Source organism: Ceratotherium simum, chromosome 3 (genome assembly GCF_057802395.1).
Source record: "Ceratotherium simum simum isolate JZ-2026a chromosome 3, ASM5780239v1, whole genome shotgun sequence".
Classification (NCBI taxonomy): Eukaryota; Metazoa; Chordata; class Mammalia; order Perissodactyla; family Rhinocerotidae; genus Ceratotherium; species Ceratotherium simum.
This window is the reverse complement of record NC_141902.1, coordinates 92255297-92272692: the sequence shown is the minus strand read 5'-3', so window position 1 is coordinate 92272692 and position 17396 is coordinate 92255297.

Genomic DNA, 17396 nt, shown 5'->3' with positions numbered 1-17396 from the left:
ATACTGCTATGAACATCTGTGTACATGTTTTTATTTGAACACTTGTTTTCAGTTCTTTTGGGAATATGCCTAGGAGTGGAATTGTTGGGTCATATGGTAATTTTATGTTTAATTTATTGAGGAATCCTGGTTTGATTTTTTTTCTTTTCTTTTCTTTTCGTGGTTTGATTTTTTTTGTGTGTGTGTGAGGGAGATCAGCCCCTGAGCTAACATCCATGCCAATCCTCCTCTTTTTGCTGGGGAAGACTGGCACTGGGCTAACATCCGTGCCCGTCTTCCTCCACTTTATGTGGGATGCCACCACATCATGGCCTGACAAGCGGTGCATTGGTGCGTGCACAGGATCCGAACCCTGGCTGCCAGCAGCAGAGCGTGGTCACTTAACTGCTACGCCACAGGGCCGGCCCCTGGTTTGATTTTTGATGTGCAATTTCAACCCTAATTTTAATGTCTCCATGCCTCAGTTTCCCCATATAAAACAGGTAGAGTGATACCAAACCATTTCTCGAGGGGCAGGCGTTCCAGGTCAGACTGGCGCCAGAGCTGCCTGCTGGGCCAGGGCCACCTGCGGGACAGAAAGACTGTCTCTCCCAGGCTGTGTGCCTGCCCCCGGCTCCTGGGGGTGTGGGCAACACTGAGACTCACGGCCAGCGTGTATCAGCACTTGCTACGTTGCAGGCTCCGTTCTGGGTGAAAAGTGTGAATGAAATAGCACTTGTCCTTTTATCTGAACCCCTTCCCATGGTCACCCTCATTGTCCATTTTATTATTATTCTAATTGTTTAATAAAAATATCCAGGTGTTATCTCACAAGGTTTGGTTACTATTTCCTTGTCCCCTCAATTGCTGTGGGAGGATCACGTGTCTGGGGCCCCGGGACCTATGGCAGAGGCAATATAGTATAGTGGTTGCTAGCATCTGGGCTCGAGTCTGGTCTGCACTACCTCCTAGCTGTGTGACCTGGGTCACCTTCCTTAAACTCTCAGTGCCGCATTTCTCCATCTAGAAAACTGAGCACTTCTTCATAGGGTTCTTGTGAAGTTGATAAGACTGAATACACATGGCATATATGTTCACTCCTAATCCCTAGAACCTGTGAATGGGACCTCATTTGGAAAAGGGTCTTTGCAGACGTAATTAAGTACAGGATGCTGAGGGGAGATTATCCTGGATTACCCACGTGGGCCCTAAATCCAACAACAAGTGTCCTTATAAGAGACGAGAGGAGAAGACACTCGGGGAGAAGAAGGAGGAGGCCTTGTGACAATGGAGGCAGAGCTTGGAGTGATGCAGCCACAAGCCAAGGAGCTGGAGCCACAGAAGCTGGAGTAGCAAGGAAGGATTCTCCCCTTGAGCCTCTGGAGGGAGCGTGGCCCAGTCGACACCTTGATCTTGGATTCTCGCTTCCAGAACTAAGAGAGAATAAATTTCTGTTGTTTTAAGCCACCCAGCTTGTGGTAATTTGTAATGGCAGCCGCGGGAAACCAATGCAACACTTGAAATAGGACTCTTGCTCAGTGCTCTTTGAAGTTAGCTACTATTATGGAAGGGGGTGTGAACTGCAGTCCAGAGCGTGCTGGGCCACAGACACCCCTGGGCTTTATGCTGGGACTCGGGATGGCTCTGGGCTCTCTGAAGCGTTTGAAAGGATGTGGTGGTCCAGGCTTCCATTCAGAGGACATTCTTTCCCCAGGGAACTGGGGATTGACCCAGAATTTCAGGAGACCTCTGGACTCGGGCCAGGTCCCCCAGCATCATGGAACATCCGGCGACAGGGAGGCCCTCCCAGGAGCTATTCTAGCAGGGGCCTGGGGTGGGCCTGCTGCCTCAGGGACCTTCAGGGACAGTGGGGATGTGCAGCCCACATTGCCCACGGCCGAGTGTAAGTCCTGACCTGGTGTGCCTGGAGGCCATCTGATTCGGGGCCCTCACCCTTGTGGAGAGCCACCTCAGCTCTGTGCCAGGCCAGAGGCCGGGGCAGGAAACGCTGCCTCCAGCTGTGTTTGGCTGTGTGCGCCTTTGTGCTTGGGGGAGGATCAGGCTGAAATTCTAGGAATTTCCAAACGGACAGGGTTGGCTGAGGGAAGCTGAAGATAAAGGAATGTGAGAGGCTCGAGGTCTAGCTGGGAAGATGTGAAGCCCTCAGCTCTCCAGGGAGCCAGGAGCCTCTTCCAGCTTCGGGCACTTCAGCAGCAGCACAGGATGCCTGGGGCTCGTTTGTCCCTCTGTTCTCTGCAGGGACTGTCCTTTCCAGATCTCAAAGCTCTTACGGTGTCTCAACAATTACACTGCCCAGTGGAGGGATCGCTGCTTTCCAGACATCAGCTAAAAGCGTAAAGCCCCTAACACTGGTCAGTGAGTCATTTTATAACCAGAATGATCATCCTCTGGTATATCTTCTGTTCCAAAATCTGGGTTTTTGTAAACTGAGTTTCCTGGAGTGGTCACATGTATAAAGGAAGAAAAGGAGGAGAGCAGGTTCTGTTCTCATTTGTGTCATTAAATACATTACCTTAATTAATCTTCACAACCACTCCATGTGGTGAATGCTGTTATTTTATCCCCCTTCTTAGGGATGGAGCCAGGTTTTTGAGTCCCTGAAGCTTACAAAATTGGGGGACCCCCTTTAAAAAAATTAAATTGCAATTAGACAATTATAAATACAAAAACAGATACAGAACCTTGGCAAATGAGGGGTCCCAGAGCTTCATTGGCTTCATGGCCTGGTCTGCAGATGCAGAAATTGAATCTCCGAGAGGCTAAGTCATTTGTCCAAGGTCACACAGCTCATAATAAGTGGAGGGGGAATTTAAAGCCAGGTCTGCCTGACTCTTCGTCATCATACTACTCTTCTCTGAGAATGAGAATACACACACATAGCATCGACTGTGTGCCAGCACTGTTCTAAGCACTTGACATACGGTAAATCATTTAATTCTCACAACAACCCTATGATGTAGGTGTTAATTTTCCTGCCCACTTTTATATATGAGGACATTGAGGCACAGAGAGTTTAAGTAACTTGCCCAAGGTCACACAGCAGTAAATGGGAACCCTAAAAGATAGTGAGAAGAACTGGTTTGCTGAGACATACAGGTTGAGTTTGTAGGAAACAGAACCTAGAAGGTGTACCCTCAGCCTCCTTCAATACCAAATGATCTTGAAAGGAAAATTGAACCTGAATCTGTTGTATTATGGCTTCTCTAAGATCTTAACCTCTAACCCCAGTCAAATCCTTGGCTCTCAACCTGACGTTATGGTAACTTTGTCAAGTAGTCTAGTCCATACAGCCAGGATTTAAAAGAGGATTTAAAGAGATAGGATGGTGAGTTTATCATAATTCACACTGTTAAATAATATGTACCATAGTCTTTGACCCAATAATTCTTCTGGAAATCTACACTGAAGAAATCATCTTAAAGACAATGCTTTATGCATAAGGATGTTAATTCTTAATGTTAAGAATGTTAACAGTAAAAACTGGAAAATAATTCAAATGTCCTGCAATAGCAGAATGGTTAAACAAATTATGAAGCATTAGGCAACAAGAAAACATGATGTTTACAGAGAGTTGGTGTTGTTATGTTAGGCTTTAAAAATAGTTTATAAAATTATATACATAATTTATTAGTTGTATATTGCTGCATAACATTTCCCAAAACATAGTGGCTTAAAACAACACACATTTATTACCTCACAGATGGTGTGGATCAGGAATCTGAGCACACCTGAGCTGAGTTCTCTGTCTCTGAGTTTCTCACGAAGCTACAAAGTGTCACAAGGGCTGTGGTCTTGTCTGAAGACTTGACTGGGGCAGGATCTGCTGGTAAGCTCACACACATGGTTGTTGGCAGGATTCAAGACCTCAAGGCTGTGGGAATGAGGCTGCCCTCAGCTCATTGGCTGGTGGCCCTTTCTATCAGGGCAAGCCTGTGAGAAGACGCAGACAGAAAGAATGCCGGCAAGATGGAATTCAGTCTTTTCTAATCTAATCTCAAAAATGACATTTTATCACTTTTGCCATATTCTACTCATTACAAGCAAGTCACCAGGTCCAGCCCACACTCAAGGGGAGGGGATTACACAAGGCTGTGACCACCAGGAGGTGGGGATCAATGAGGGCCATTTTAGAAGGCTGCCTAGCATACATGGTACAGTTTTAACTTTGTCAAAACTGTATACATAGGACAAAGATTGGAAGGACACACATAGCCAAATGATGACAGTGGATCTTTCTGGGTTGGAGGGTTAAAGTATTGGTTCTTTTCTTCTTAAAATGCTTCTATATTTTTAAAAATTCTAATAATGATCAAGTATTACTGTGAAACGATGGTGCTCAGTTTTACTGACTGCCGAAGCAGAGAAGAGTCTGACCACTGTGCAGCCATGCTCCCGAGGCAGGTAGAGTCAATATGCGGGCAGTGGGCACAGGGTTGGGCCACCTGTACCCCCTGCCCTGGTCTTTCCCAGGAGTGGGAATGGAGTGTTCTGACTCTGAGTTTGAGCCCTTCGAGGAAGACTTGGGCTTGGCAGCTGGACCCAGAGGGAGGAAGTAAATGGACACTAATGGGTCGAGAGCAATAACTCTGGGGGCCTCTGGCCCGTCCTGGATGCAGCCAGGGGGCACTGCAGGGGCTGGCTTCAGATCCTAGTGCTCTCGTCTAGAGGACGAGGGGCTAATTCCCCAAAGACAGAGCCTGCTGCCTTGCTCTCCCCAGCTGAACATGCCGCTCTTATTCCCAATTCGGACCTTTGCCATCACTGCTCCTCCTCCCTGGAAGGTCCCCTCCTTTCTCCCTCTGCTTCCTGGCCCAATTCAAGATCCACTTGCTCATAGGGCCCTTCTAGACTACCCCAGCAGTCCCTCTGGGAATCCTGAGAATGATAATGCAGTGTAGACTTACATCACTCATCCAACCTTTGGTCCTTTCGGTTTTGACATGCCTCTTTTCCCCTTCTCTCTTGCATGACAAGAGTAGCTGACAGAGCTATGGGTCAGGCACTCCCCATGGACTGTTCACGTGTGTTCTATGGATTATCTCATTTAATCATCAGAACAAGTGAGGCAGCTGCTTATTTCCCGCCCATTTTACAGAAGAGGAAGCAGAGGCTGCAAGCTGTGAAGTGTCTGATCCAGAGGTCACACAGCCAGGGAGTGGCAGAGCCAGGACCCCAAGAACAGATATCAGTCTGCTCCTAACCTCTTTGTGCCTGACCTGTCTTCCAATTAAACTAGAAACTCCGAGAGGTGCCTTAGACCTCCTGTGTCCCCATGGCCTGGCTGGATGCCCAGTCCAGAGCGGGTTTGCAGTGTCAGTGGAGAAGTCTGCTAGGTCAGGGAGGGGCTGGGGCATTTTAAAGAGGGATTCTTCTCCAGCTGGTGCCAAGCTTGGGGCTGGGAGGAGAAACCGCGGATAGAAGGGTGTGTTCCCTCTGCAAATGGGCCTCTTGGGGTGGACCTGCTCTGGTAGAAGGCTAGGTTCTGGATCCGGCCACAATGCCCTTAGGCTCCAGCCCAAAGTCCTGCCCTGATCAGCCAAGCATGGGGCCCCTTGCTCTTCTGAAGGCTGACCTTGAAAGTCACCTCATCCTGGAAGGGTCTGATTTTCACTTGGTGCTGGTGTCTCCAAAGAACTTAATAGTTTTTCTAGTTTCTACAAATGTTCCTAGGCCCCTGGGAACAAGACTCAAGTCTAAGATCCATCACCCATCACTTCCAGCTGTGTGACTTCAGGCACGTCCCTTCTGGACCTCAGGGTCCCATCTGCATAGCAGGAACCATGTACCAGCTCTGCACCCTTCCTCTCCCAGCAGTGTGAGCTAGTGCATCCTAGTACCCCAAGGGCTCTGACAGCTAGTACCCCGAGGGCTCTGACACCTGGCACACCAAGGGCTCTGACATCTGGCACCCCGAGGGCTCTGACGCCTGGCACCTCGAGGGCTTTGATGCCTGGAACCCCGAGGGCTCTGACAGCTACTACTCCGAGCGCTCTGACACCTGGCACCCAGAGGGCTCTGAGAGCTAGTACCCCGAGGGCTCTGACACCTGGCACACCAAGGGCTCTGACACCTGGCACCCCGAGGGCTCTGATGCCTAGCACCCTGACGGCTCTGACAGCTAGTACCCCGAGGGCTCTGACACCTGGCACCCTGAGGGCTCTGACAGCTGGTACCCTGAGGGCTCTGACAGCTGGCACCCCGAGGGCTCTGACACCTGGCACCCCGAGGGCTCTGATGCCTGGCACCCCAAGGGCTCTGACACCTGGCACCCTGAGGGCTCTGACACCACTTTCTGAGAGCCTGTCAGGCTGGGTATCCTGCTGGCATTTCATTTACGTAAACTCACTTCATCCTCACAGCAATCCAGCTAGGAATTCACTGTTACCTCTCTGTTTTGTTTATCTAATTCAAATTCTATTTTTAAATATATAATAATTGAAACAATTTAAGACTTTAAAGCTCCAGAAGGTACACCCTGAAAAGCTGCCCTCCCTCCCCATTCCTCAGCCACTCAATTCCCCTTCCTGGAGGCGACCCCCACAGCCCATTTTTTGTTTATCCTTCCGGAGACACTTTATGCATCACGAGCAAATGTGTGTAACTATTATGTCCCCCTCCCCCGCCTCCTTGAATGGCGGCACTCTGTGCGTGCATTCTGCACCATGCCTCTTCTACTGAACAAGACACTCCACCCTCATTGTTTAACCAAGAGGACCCTGAGGTTCACGGGGGTTGTGGAGCCTGGATGGTAAAAGCAGGTCTTTCAGAATGCACAGCCCTTGAGGCTCTGACTCTGGAGGAGCACCAGCTGGCCTGGGCCTCCTGGATGTGCCCATTCAGGTCCTCTCCTGAGTGAGCCCTGGGCAGTTCTCATCACCACACCTCCCTGTGCCAAGAGAGCTGGGAAAGAACCAACCAACGGCCTGGCCTGGTGGAGGGCTCGAGGACCTGGAGAAAAAAGAGTTTTGTTCTCCACTCTCTGAAGACTGGCAGAAGTTGGCCTGCCGGGCCATGCTGCCTTTCTCTTTACTCTCTATAAGCGCAAAAATGTTTTCTCTTCCTGCCAAGACCTGATGGCAGCCTGGTGGGTCCTGTGGTGGCCCCTCCAAGGGCCTGGCTCCCACGCCTCACATCCTTTTGATGGCCTTGCTGTCGATGGGCAGCTGCGGTGGTCCCTGCCAAGGCCTGGGGACCTGGCCTCCCTGAGAATGTGCCTCTGCTCCCATGTCTGGATCTAATTGCCGCGCTGGGAAGGAACTCTCCGTGCCCATGCTCTGTGCCAACCAGCCTTCTGGGATTGGCGTGGGGGTAGGGGGGCAGGGAGAGCTGGCCAGTCTGGGCTGGTGAGGAAATGTCCTTGGTAGTTTAACGTGTATTTATGCTTTTCCCTACAAGGAGCCCCATTTGCAGCCTCCCTGTCACACGCTCTCCCCCAGGCTCTCAGCTCCTCAAAAACACTCAGTCTGAAAGGTCCGCTGGGAGGCTGCAGGCAGCTTCCGGTGCAGCTTGCTTCCCTGGGTGCCTGCTCCCCAGTCCAAGCTCGCTGGCTGAGGTGGGGAGGCGCAGCTCCGGGGGAGTGCTCAGAGCCTGGGAGCTGCTCATTGCTGACAGCTCTGACCAGATTTCTTCCCAGGAGAGCCAGTGTCCCACCCAGGCCAGGATTTACTCTTTGTGCCCTTAGAGCCTGGGCTTCCAGGCGAGGCGCCCAGCAGCTGTGTCCCTGAGCTAACAGCAAGTGGGAGGTTTCTCTGTGCCTCATCCTTGCAACTGTGAAACGAGCTCAATAAGATTTGATGAGGGTGAGGGAGCCCAGATGAAGCAGGGAGAGGGGCAGGCTCCAGCTGAGTCTCCACGGGGAGAAGTTTTGCTGGAGGAGCAGAAGTAGAGGGGCCTGCTGGGGGGTGGGGAGAGGAGAGGGCTCTGTGTTGGCTGGGTCCACACTGGCCCCTGGGGGAATGGGGCCCCTAAACCTGACACTGGGGAGATGTGGCCCAGTGCATCTTCAGCAATGGGCCTGTCCTTTGGGGGATGACGAGAAGGGGCATCAGTGTTTGGGATGTAGGGCCTGCACCCTAAGAACTGAGCAGCATGGTGTGAGACAGAGCCCACTGAGAGCAGGCTGCTGGGGGCATGGAGGCCACACAGTCTGGAGATTCCAATGGCAGCAGCAGGGAAGATGGTCAGGGTGCTTGGAGTGGGCAAGAAAACGGCCGTCGATTCTTCTGGCAGAGCCCAGGACAGCAGTTGTGCACGAGTTCTCTGGGAGGTGCTGGGGAAGCCAGTCGGGGGCTGTCACTCCGAGGACACAGGAGCCAGGTGCCAGGCGCTAACTCGGAAGGGGGAGGGCCTTGGGAGACCCCCTCCCCCCACGTTCATCAGGGAGGTCAGGCGACAAGTGGGCATCCCCTTGCTGCTTCAAGGAGGAAATGGGTTTTCCGAGTCCTGCTGAGATCTTGACATTGAAGCCGGAAGGCCTTATGGAGAGCAGCAGAGAGGGCGCAGTGTGCAATTCCAGCTGTTTGTCCTGTCTCTGAGAACCACTGAGGTCTCTGTTAGAACATGTCACAGGTCCCTCTGCCTTGTTAGCCCTGGATGAGCTTGCTTTTCCGCTGGGCTTCGAGCTCCTTCTGGTCCCCTTTATGTCCCTTTGGCATCTAGCACCAGGCCTGGCAGAGACTAACTGCTCACTATGAGGATGGAGAATTTCAGGAATCATCTGTAACTTTCCAGGGCCACTTTGTAAGCACGGATAAGTAACCTGGATCAACTGTGGTTTGTAATTTGAGGTGTCCGGTTGGCTTTCTGTATCTCTCCCCACCTTAGTTCCTTCCCCTCCCATCCCAGTAGAAAAGAGGTTTTTAGCATAATAATGCAGCAAAGTCAAGTTAGGAGAGGTGATGAGAAAGGTCTGCCTGCCCTGCTGACTCTCACCTTGATGAATCTGAAAGGCCTGAGCCTCCTTGAGCCTCCATCCCCGCCCACCCTCCTAGGATGGAACCAGGAAGAAGATCCCAGATCTCCAGACCACACAGGGCAGCCGCCAATGTGGAGCCAGGCTTTTGGGGAGGGGGGAGAGGACAGAAAGGGGAAAGGAAGGGATACTAGAGAGAAAAAGGGATGCCCAGATCTCTCTCCAAGTCTGCCCTTACTGGAAAAGTCAGGTTTTGCACCATCCTCTGAAATTCATGATTGACTATTAAGATTTTTTTCCAGGTAACGGACATTACCTATAATACCTTCTTGTGTATTGTAACTGGATGGTAAAGTGCCAAGCGCGTGGCTAAGAGTTCATCCACGGAGGAAAACTAGAGAAGTGAACGGTCTGATCCCTGGGGTAAGGTTGGGGATTCGGGGGGTCAAGGCCCAAGGTCCCCATGACTTGGGCAAGAAAATAGGACCTGGAGTGAAGCAGCTGGCAGATCAGTCCTCTTTGCAAGGGGGTAGATTCTAGGTTCAGCAAGGGCTTGAGAATATGATGCTTCTGTAGCATTTATTGAGCATCTACTGTATGCCTGGCACTGTGATCAGAAAGATGGAAAAGATGGTCATTTCCCTCAAGGAGATAACAGTCTTGTGGGTAAAGAAAGGATATGGGAACAAAACAAATTTTAGCTCCTTCTATGTCCCTGGCCCTGTGTAGGTCACAGCTTTTTCTTTTAACATCATCCTTTTGAGAAACAAGAGAATCAGAGGGAAGGAAAGGATCTTGCCCAAGGTTTCTCCAGGCTGGCTTCATGGGCAGGAGACCAGTGCATTCTCCCAGGGCCCCTCTCTTAGGAGGCCCCGTGCGTGGTTTAGAGCTCTGCCGTCGTTGTCTTGAAATTCTTAATAATTTTTTTTAACAAAGAGCCTTGCATTTTCATTTTGCACTGGGCCCCACACATTATGTAGCCAGTCCTGATCACCCCACTACAAAAATGGCAGAGCCAAGTTCAATCCCAGTTTGGAGGACCCGGAACTCCATGGCCTTCTCGTGTGCTAACGTTGCCTTATGGCCAGTAGGCACTCAAAACCTTAGCTCCCTCCCACGCCTTCTTCTGCAAATATCTGGGCGGAGGTGAGCGAGGGAGGGCATTCCTGCAGAGCCAGGAAGGTGGAAACACACAGGTTCTGCCTTCTCCCTGTGTCTGCCTCCGTTTTCACAGTCTGGGTTGCCTCCTTAGAGCTGACGAGTTTCCCATCTACTGGGAGCTTTCTTTCCAACTGCCTGGATGCCTCACAACATCTCAGCTTTACATTCCCAAGCACAAAGATCACCGGAAGGATGAGCTCCCCCCACCCCACCCCCAGACAGCGACAGAGGAGGAGGGCCAGCCTCCGCTAAGAACACTACTGCGCCTTTACAAGTAGTGATTTCAAAGCTCCAGCTGAGTCTTTGTGTGTGTACCTGAGAGCAGCCTTTAAGGAGTCTGGGCTCGCTGGGACCCTTTCTTCTTCCTGCCAGGACCAAGGGCCTGGGGCAAGGTGGTGTTTAGTACTAACTTGGTATCAGACGGGCAGCCTCGCAAATTGTAGGGCCCTTAGGAACATTGTCGTGTCCTCCTTAAGGGTTAGGTGGTACTATCTCTGAGAATGAACGTCTGCCCTTTGGAAACGTGGGGGTATCTGATTCGGCAGTGATGAGCTAGATCACCGGAAAATGAAGAGGCTTTTCTGCAAGTCACTTTGCTGGTGAGACTTTGAAGGGATCTGGACTTGGTGTGCCAGAGCTCCGTGTCTGGTGGGATCCCCAGGGGCATTAATCAACATTCTAGATTCTGGAAAGACCAATAGACTCTAGAATCTAAATTCCAGAAAGACAAATAACTTAGACCTATGGATGTGCTGGGGAAGGAGTGGATTCTGGCTCAAGGCCCATGTCCCACAGAGTTCCTCTGCTGAGGTTACTAGACACTCGGAGAATGAAGACAGGAGGGGAGCAAGGCTAGGAACTGGGACACCCCCAAGGGCCCTGTGAGAAAGGCCTAATGTCTTAGGATCAAGAGGTTGGCAGTGCTGAGTGAGGGGTTTAGGGGCCCCAGGCCTTGTTGAGAACTGGAGGGTAAAGATTCAGTACAAATCACTGCTGGGGAAGAAAAACACTTTTTCTCTATCCTCTTAGATCCAGTACCTGGGGGCCTGTGAATTAAACTGACAAAAGGCAGATTAACAAGAGAAAAGACTTTATTTACACACAGGAGTGCTCAATGATGAGTAACTAAAAGGGGGAGCTAGCATTAGGGGCTTGTATATCTAACTTAGTAGGGGAAAGGGAAGGGAAAGTAAAGGCTCCTATGGGAAGAATAGGTTTCTGTAGGAGAACAAAGGGGACATAAGAATGTTTGTGATGTTTGACTATAAAGATATAAGTGGTCCTTCTGTCTTCTTCAGGGCCATAAAACTCTAGAGAGGGGATTTATGAAAGGTTTACTCTTGTTCTTTTTCCTGGCAGCAGACCTGACCCAAAGAAGGAATTTATGGCAATCCTCATTTCTTAGAAGTTTCTGCTTTTAGTCAGATGGGGAAGCTTCCAGAAGGCTTCTTTCTACATCTGTTGAATCTCAAATGTTTTCAGCTTAAAATATTCTTTGTACCAACTCTGGGGTTCTGAGTGGGTCCTCACACTGCACAGCTTGGCAATTGCTCAGGAAATATTTTTGAATGAATACTGTAGAGTTAGGCAGGGAGGCTGGTTGTCTGATGGCCAAGCATGTGACACAGGGACTGGGGCAGAAGTTGAAGCCCAAATTCCCCTCTCTGGTGAGGAGGTTGCCCCATACAGCCAAGCTGAGCTCCCTCTGGGCTCAGAGGCTTATTTGAAATCTGGCGAAGCCTGGACTAACCAACTTGCTCACCTGGCAACTTTGCAAAAGCTCATCTGACGTCTGCTAGGACTCGGGAGTTGACTTCTAAGAGGCTTTGAGGCCGCAGCTATAGAGGAGTAGGTTTGGAGCAAGAAGTCAGAAATTTTAAGTCTGCTACTCAGTTCATTGAGAGGATTGACGTTTTCTTGGAAGAAATGGGAAAATGAGTGTCTGACAAGTTCTCCTGGGGCTGCTGGCTTGAAAGGCGGGCAGTCAGTAGGAGAAAGAAGACAATCAGCTCCCCAAAAGGTCAGAGATATTGGTATGAAAAAGGTGCTTAAAGAGAGCTCCTTCCAGCTGGGGGGTGGGGAGAGGGCGGAGCTGGAGAGGCTAGGGGTTGGGTGGTGGTGGAAGGTTATCAGTGACAAACCCTCCTGGGCTGTGGTTTGCTGACCGCCCCTCATCTCTGCCCAATCTGGGGCTCTTGCTCCAGCCCTCTCTGGGTTTGATTTCCAAGAAGGGACTTGATGTTCTTCCGGAAATGGCCTTGCTCTGGACTCAGGCGTGAGATGGGTTGTCCAGATGTTCAGCTGGCCCAGTTAGAAAGGCTTCGAGCAGCGCCCTATAAAAATAGATCTTTCTAAGGCATTTCTTCCCCGTCCTTTCTACTCTGCAGACCAAATACCCAACCCAGGTGTGGGCATGTATCTTTTCCACAGCAAATGCGGCTTCTAGAACCACTCTGGGCCCATGAGGCAACTTCGCTGGATGCCACTGGCTTCCTGGGAAGGAGGAAAGGAGACACACTTTGTGTGAAGAAAATAAATGTGTCTGACTAGCAGCTCGGCAAAGGTCATCAGGCAGGTAAGATGTGAAGTGGGGCTCGAATCCAGGTCCCAGGTTCTAAATCCTTCTGTACAACACCAACTGCCTGTCTCAGAGGAGCAGACAAACCCGGTGAGAGGACATCTCAGGGCACCACCAACCGTGCACAGGAGACCTTGGCTGTTCTGAGAGTCAGGGCTTCAGGCGTTCGGAGAAGGGGAAGTCAGTCAGGGTGGAGGAAGCTGCCAGAGAAATCAGTGAGGACAGTGGTCAACAGAAGCCCCGCCCGAAGTAGGAAAATCACATAAAGAAGCCTCAGACTGTGGCCTAAGCTTTTGGTTTCAGTGAGAAAACACTTTTACATTTTTAAACTGAAAGCATATTTATTCCCCAGCGCCGGCCCCTGGCCCTTGGCCTCTGGCTTGGAAACAAAAGGGGGTTGTTTGGTGCCTGGGCTGGGCTGCTTGCTCACAGATCGTGATGTGTGCTCAGAGCATCTGCTTTGGGAAAGAGGGTGCGCATTCGGAGGGTGTGAGTGTGGGGCTGCTTCTGTGCTGCTCAAGCCCACGTGATGCTGGACAGCAGAAGAGGAGGCGCTGGACCGGACAACCGCATCCCTCCTCTCCACGTTGATGGAGTTGGGCAGTATCGACAAATAATCATAAACCAGCATCCTGGAGATAGGGCCGACCTCAGAGATCACCTGTCCTCACCGTCCCTCTCGTACACTGTCCTCCTTTGCTTCAATCCCTCCAGTCACAGGGAGCCCACCGCCCACAGCAGTCCGTCCCCCGTTGCATACAGAGCTGCAGTCATTGGAGAGCACTTCCTTCTCCTGCATACAGTCTGCTTTGCTGTCACCTCTACGCCCTGGTTCTGGTGCTGCCCAGTGGGGACAGGAACTTCGTTCATCCCACAAATATTTTAGGGGTGCTTCCTTTGTGCCAGGCACTGCACCCAGTCCTGGAGATAAGGAGCTCACCTGGTGTGGATGAGATAGATAAGTAACAGGCAATTTATTCCAATAAGAGTCACCACCACCCACTTAGTTGCTCAGGCCAGAACCTGGGTGTCATCCTTGATTCCTCTCTTGCCTAACCCCACACAGCCTATCCACCTGCAAGTCTTGTTGGCTCAACTCCCAAAATATTTCCAGTATCCATCCTCTTCTTTTCAACTCCACTCCTTTCACCCCGGCCGGAGCAACCATATTCTCTCTCCTGGACCACTGCACTGGCTTCCTAACTGGTCCCTGGGTTTCTCTCCTGTCTCCCTATAGTCCATTCTCCACATAGCAGCCAGTATCATCTTTTAAAAATAATGGCACCCTTCCCCTTAAAGTCCTTCAATAGAATTTTTTTAACGGAAACTTTTCACGAAGTGCAACACATATTCAAAACATCACACAAATCGTAAGTGTATGCCTTGATGAATTTTCACACAGTGAACACACCCATGTAGCTAGCCATCAGAGCAAGAAACAGAACATTTCCAACCCCCTGAGAGTTCCTCCTGTGCCTCTTTCAGTCACTAGCCCTCCACCAAGAGTAACCACTATTCTGACTTCGAAGCCATTGGTTAGTTTTGCCTGACTTTGACCTTTATATAAATGGAATTATGGAGCATGTACTCTTTTGTGTTTGGTTTCTTTTTCTCAACATTCCATTTACTGAGTGACCAGTAAAGAATGTGGATTTTATTCTATGTGCAAAACTATAAATACATGAAATCTATTGGAGGGGTACAACCACTGTGGAACGTTGTTTGGAGGTATCTACTACAGCTGAGCATGTGCATGCCTTATGATTCAGCAATTCCTAGGTAAACGTCCAACAGTGATGTGTGCATATGTTCACCAAAAGACATGTATGAGGGTGTTAATATCAGCCCCAAACTGGAAACCATCAGGAAAGCCTTATTATTGCCTCATTTTACAGATAAGGAAACTGAGGCTCAGACAGATACTGAAGAATGTCTTAGTCCGTTCCAGCTGCTATAACAAAACACCAGAGATTGAGTAGCTTATAAACTACAGAAACTTACTTCTTACAGTTCTTGAGGCTGGGAAGTTTAAGATCAAGGTGCCAGCAGATTTAGTGTTTAGCGAGGGCCTGCTTTTGGGTTCATAGATGGCACCTTCGTGCTGTGTCCTTAACATGGTGAAAGGGGCAAGGGAGTGCCCTGGCCTCTTTTATGAGAGTGCTAATCCCCTTCCTGAGGGTTCCACCCTCATGACCAAAGCACCTCCCAAAGGTGCTCCCTCCTACTACTATCGCAACGGGCATTATGTTTCAACATATGAGTTTTGGGGGACACATTCAGTCCATAGCCAAGAACCTGCCCAAGATCACCCACTTGGCATATGGCAGGACCAGGATTCAAATTCAGGCTGACGAGGCCCTGCTGGGGCTGGCCCCGGTCCCCCTCTGCAGCGTCTTTGGGTTCAGCTCCCCTCTCCTCTGGTCAGTCCGGTTATGTCGGCCAGTATGTTCTCTTGGTTAATCAACCAGGCTTGTGCCTTTCTCAAGCCCCTTTTTTCTAAATTTTAAGTTTTAGAATAGTTTTATATTGAGAGAAAACTTGGAAAGATAGTTCAGAGAGCCCCTGGACGTCCCTCACCCAGTTCCCCCCGTTGTTAACATCTTACATTACTATGGCGCATGTGCCACAACTGAGAAACCAATGTTGGCACTGTATTATGAACTAACTTCCATATTTTATTTGGATTTCACTAGCTTTTCTGCTCATGTCCTTCTGTTCCAGGGTGGCATCCAGGATGCCACATTACATTTATCACCATGTCCCCATCTCGGAGGCCTGTGATAATTTCTGACTTGCCTTGACAGTTTTGAGGAGTATTGGTCTAGTGTTTTGTAGAGTGCCCCACAATTTGGGTTTGTCCGATATTTTTCTAATGGTTAGACTGGGGTTATGGGTTCTTGAGAGGAAGACTGCAGAGGTGGAGTACCTGTTTCATAATATCATATCGGGGGTAAATGCTATCAACATGACATACTGATGCTGTTCACCTTGATCACCTGGTCAAAGGAATAGGTAGCTTTTCTGAAATATTTCTCCTCCAAAAAGTTACTTCTCTGCCCATCTTTTCCATACTCTACTCTTAGGAAACAAGTCACTGAGCAGAGTCCATGCTCCAAGTGAGGGGAGGGCCAGTAATGTCCACCTCTTGGAGGAGGGAGTAGCTACAGAAATTATTTGCAATTCTTCTGTGAGGAAGACTTGTCTGTTCTATTTATTTATTTATTCAATTATTTATTTGTACCACTATGGACTCATGGATATTTACTTCACACTTCGGGTTATAATCCAACACCACATTATCTATTTTGTTGCTCACGTTTTTCCAGTTTTGGTGACTGGCTGCTCTTTCAGCTTAGCTCTTTTGTCCATTTCACATGTCCTCATCCTCTTGTTTTTTAAAGCACTTTTTGGATGCTCCAGGCTTATCTTGTATTCTCTCTGCTCTAGCCCCAGAATCAGTCATTTCTCCAAGGAAATCTGATTCCTTTCATTGGAAAAATGTATTAGAGACCAAGGTCTGAGCACTGGGGTGCTCACTGTGACAGGCGTGTCACTGCTTCTAGGCCCTCTCAGCAGCCAGAGCTAGGAAATATACACATGAATTTTAACCTGTGTATATACACGTATCTATAATTATTTCTGTCCCTATCTGTCCGTATCTAGATTAAATTAAACATGAATCCATACTGATGCCTCTGACTAATCCAGTACCATGTGGTTTATTCCAGTCTCCCTCTTTGCTTATTTATAACTTTCCTCTCCTACAGTGAGAATCCTGACTCCTACCATCAACCATCCATTTGCTTGCTTGTTTAACCCCAGTATACATGCACAGCAGCCTCAGAATTGTTACCCTGTATGCCTGTGAGAAACAACTTTACTGATTCTAGGGTTCAGTTCTTTTTGTCTTTAGCCTTATGATTTCCAGTCAAAACACTGTTTTCCAAAGTTATTTAGGTCAGTTCCTCTCCACACACACCCCCAAACCTCCCCACCACCCAACAACTGCCTGCAGTGAAGTTATGTCATACATTTGCAATCCATTTAGATTCTTCTGTCACAGCCTGGGGGCCACCAACATACTGGTTGATTTAAAAAAAACTTGCATATGTTAAAGTCCACTCTCTGTGCTGTAAAGTTCTATGGATTTGGCAGTTGCACAGCATTCCGTAAATACCACCCCAGCATCATACAGGATAATCCCATCACCTACAAATTCCCCCATGCTTCCCCTCTGCAGTCTCCCACTTCCCCTTCCTCAAACCCCTGTCAAGCGCTCATCTATTTTTTGTCCCTATAGTTTTGCTTTTCCCAGAATGTTATGTGAATAAAATCATACAGCATATAGCCTTTTTGGCCTATGTTCTCACACTTGGCGAAATGCTTTTAAGATTCATCGATGTTGTGTGAATCAACTGCTCAGTCTTTTTTATCACAGAACAGTATTCCATTGGATGGTTGTGCCACAGTTTATCCACTCACCTACCAAGGGACATCTTGGTTGCTTCCAGTTTTTGACGACTATGTATGAAGCTGCTGCAAACATTTGTGTACAGGTTTTCGTATTAACGTAAGTTTTAATTCACTTGGGTAAACACCCAGGACGGAAATTGCTTCTGGGTCATATGGTAAATCTATGCTTAACTTTATAAGAAACTGCTAAACCGTCTTCCTAAGTGGCTGAACCATTTTGCATTTTCACGAGCAATGAATGAGAGTTCTTGCTGTTTTGCATTATTGTCAGCA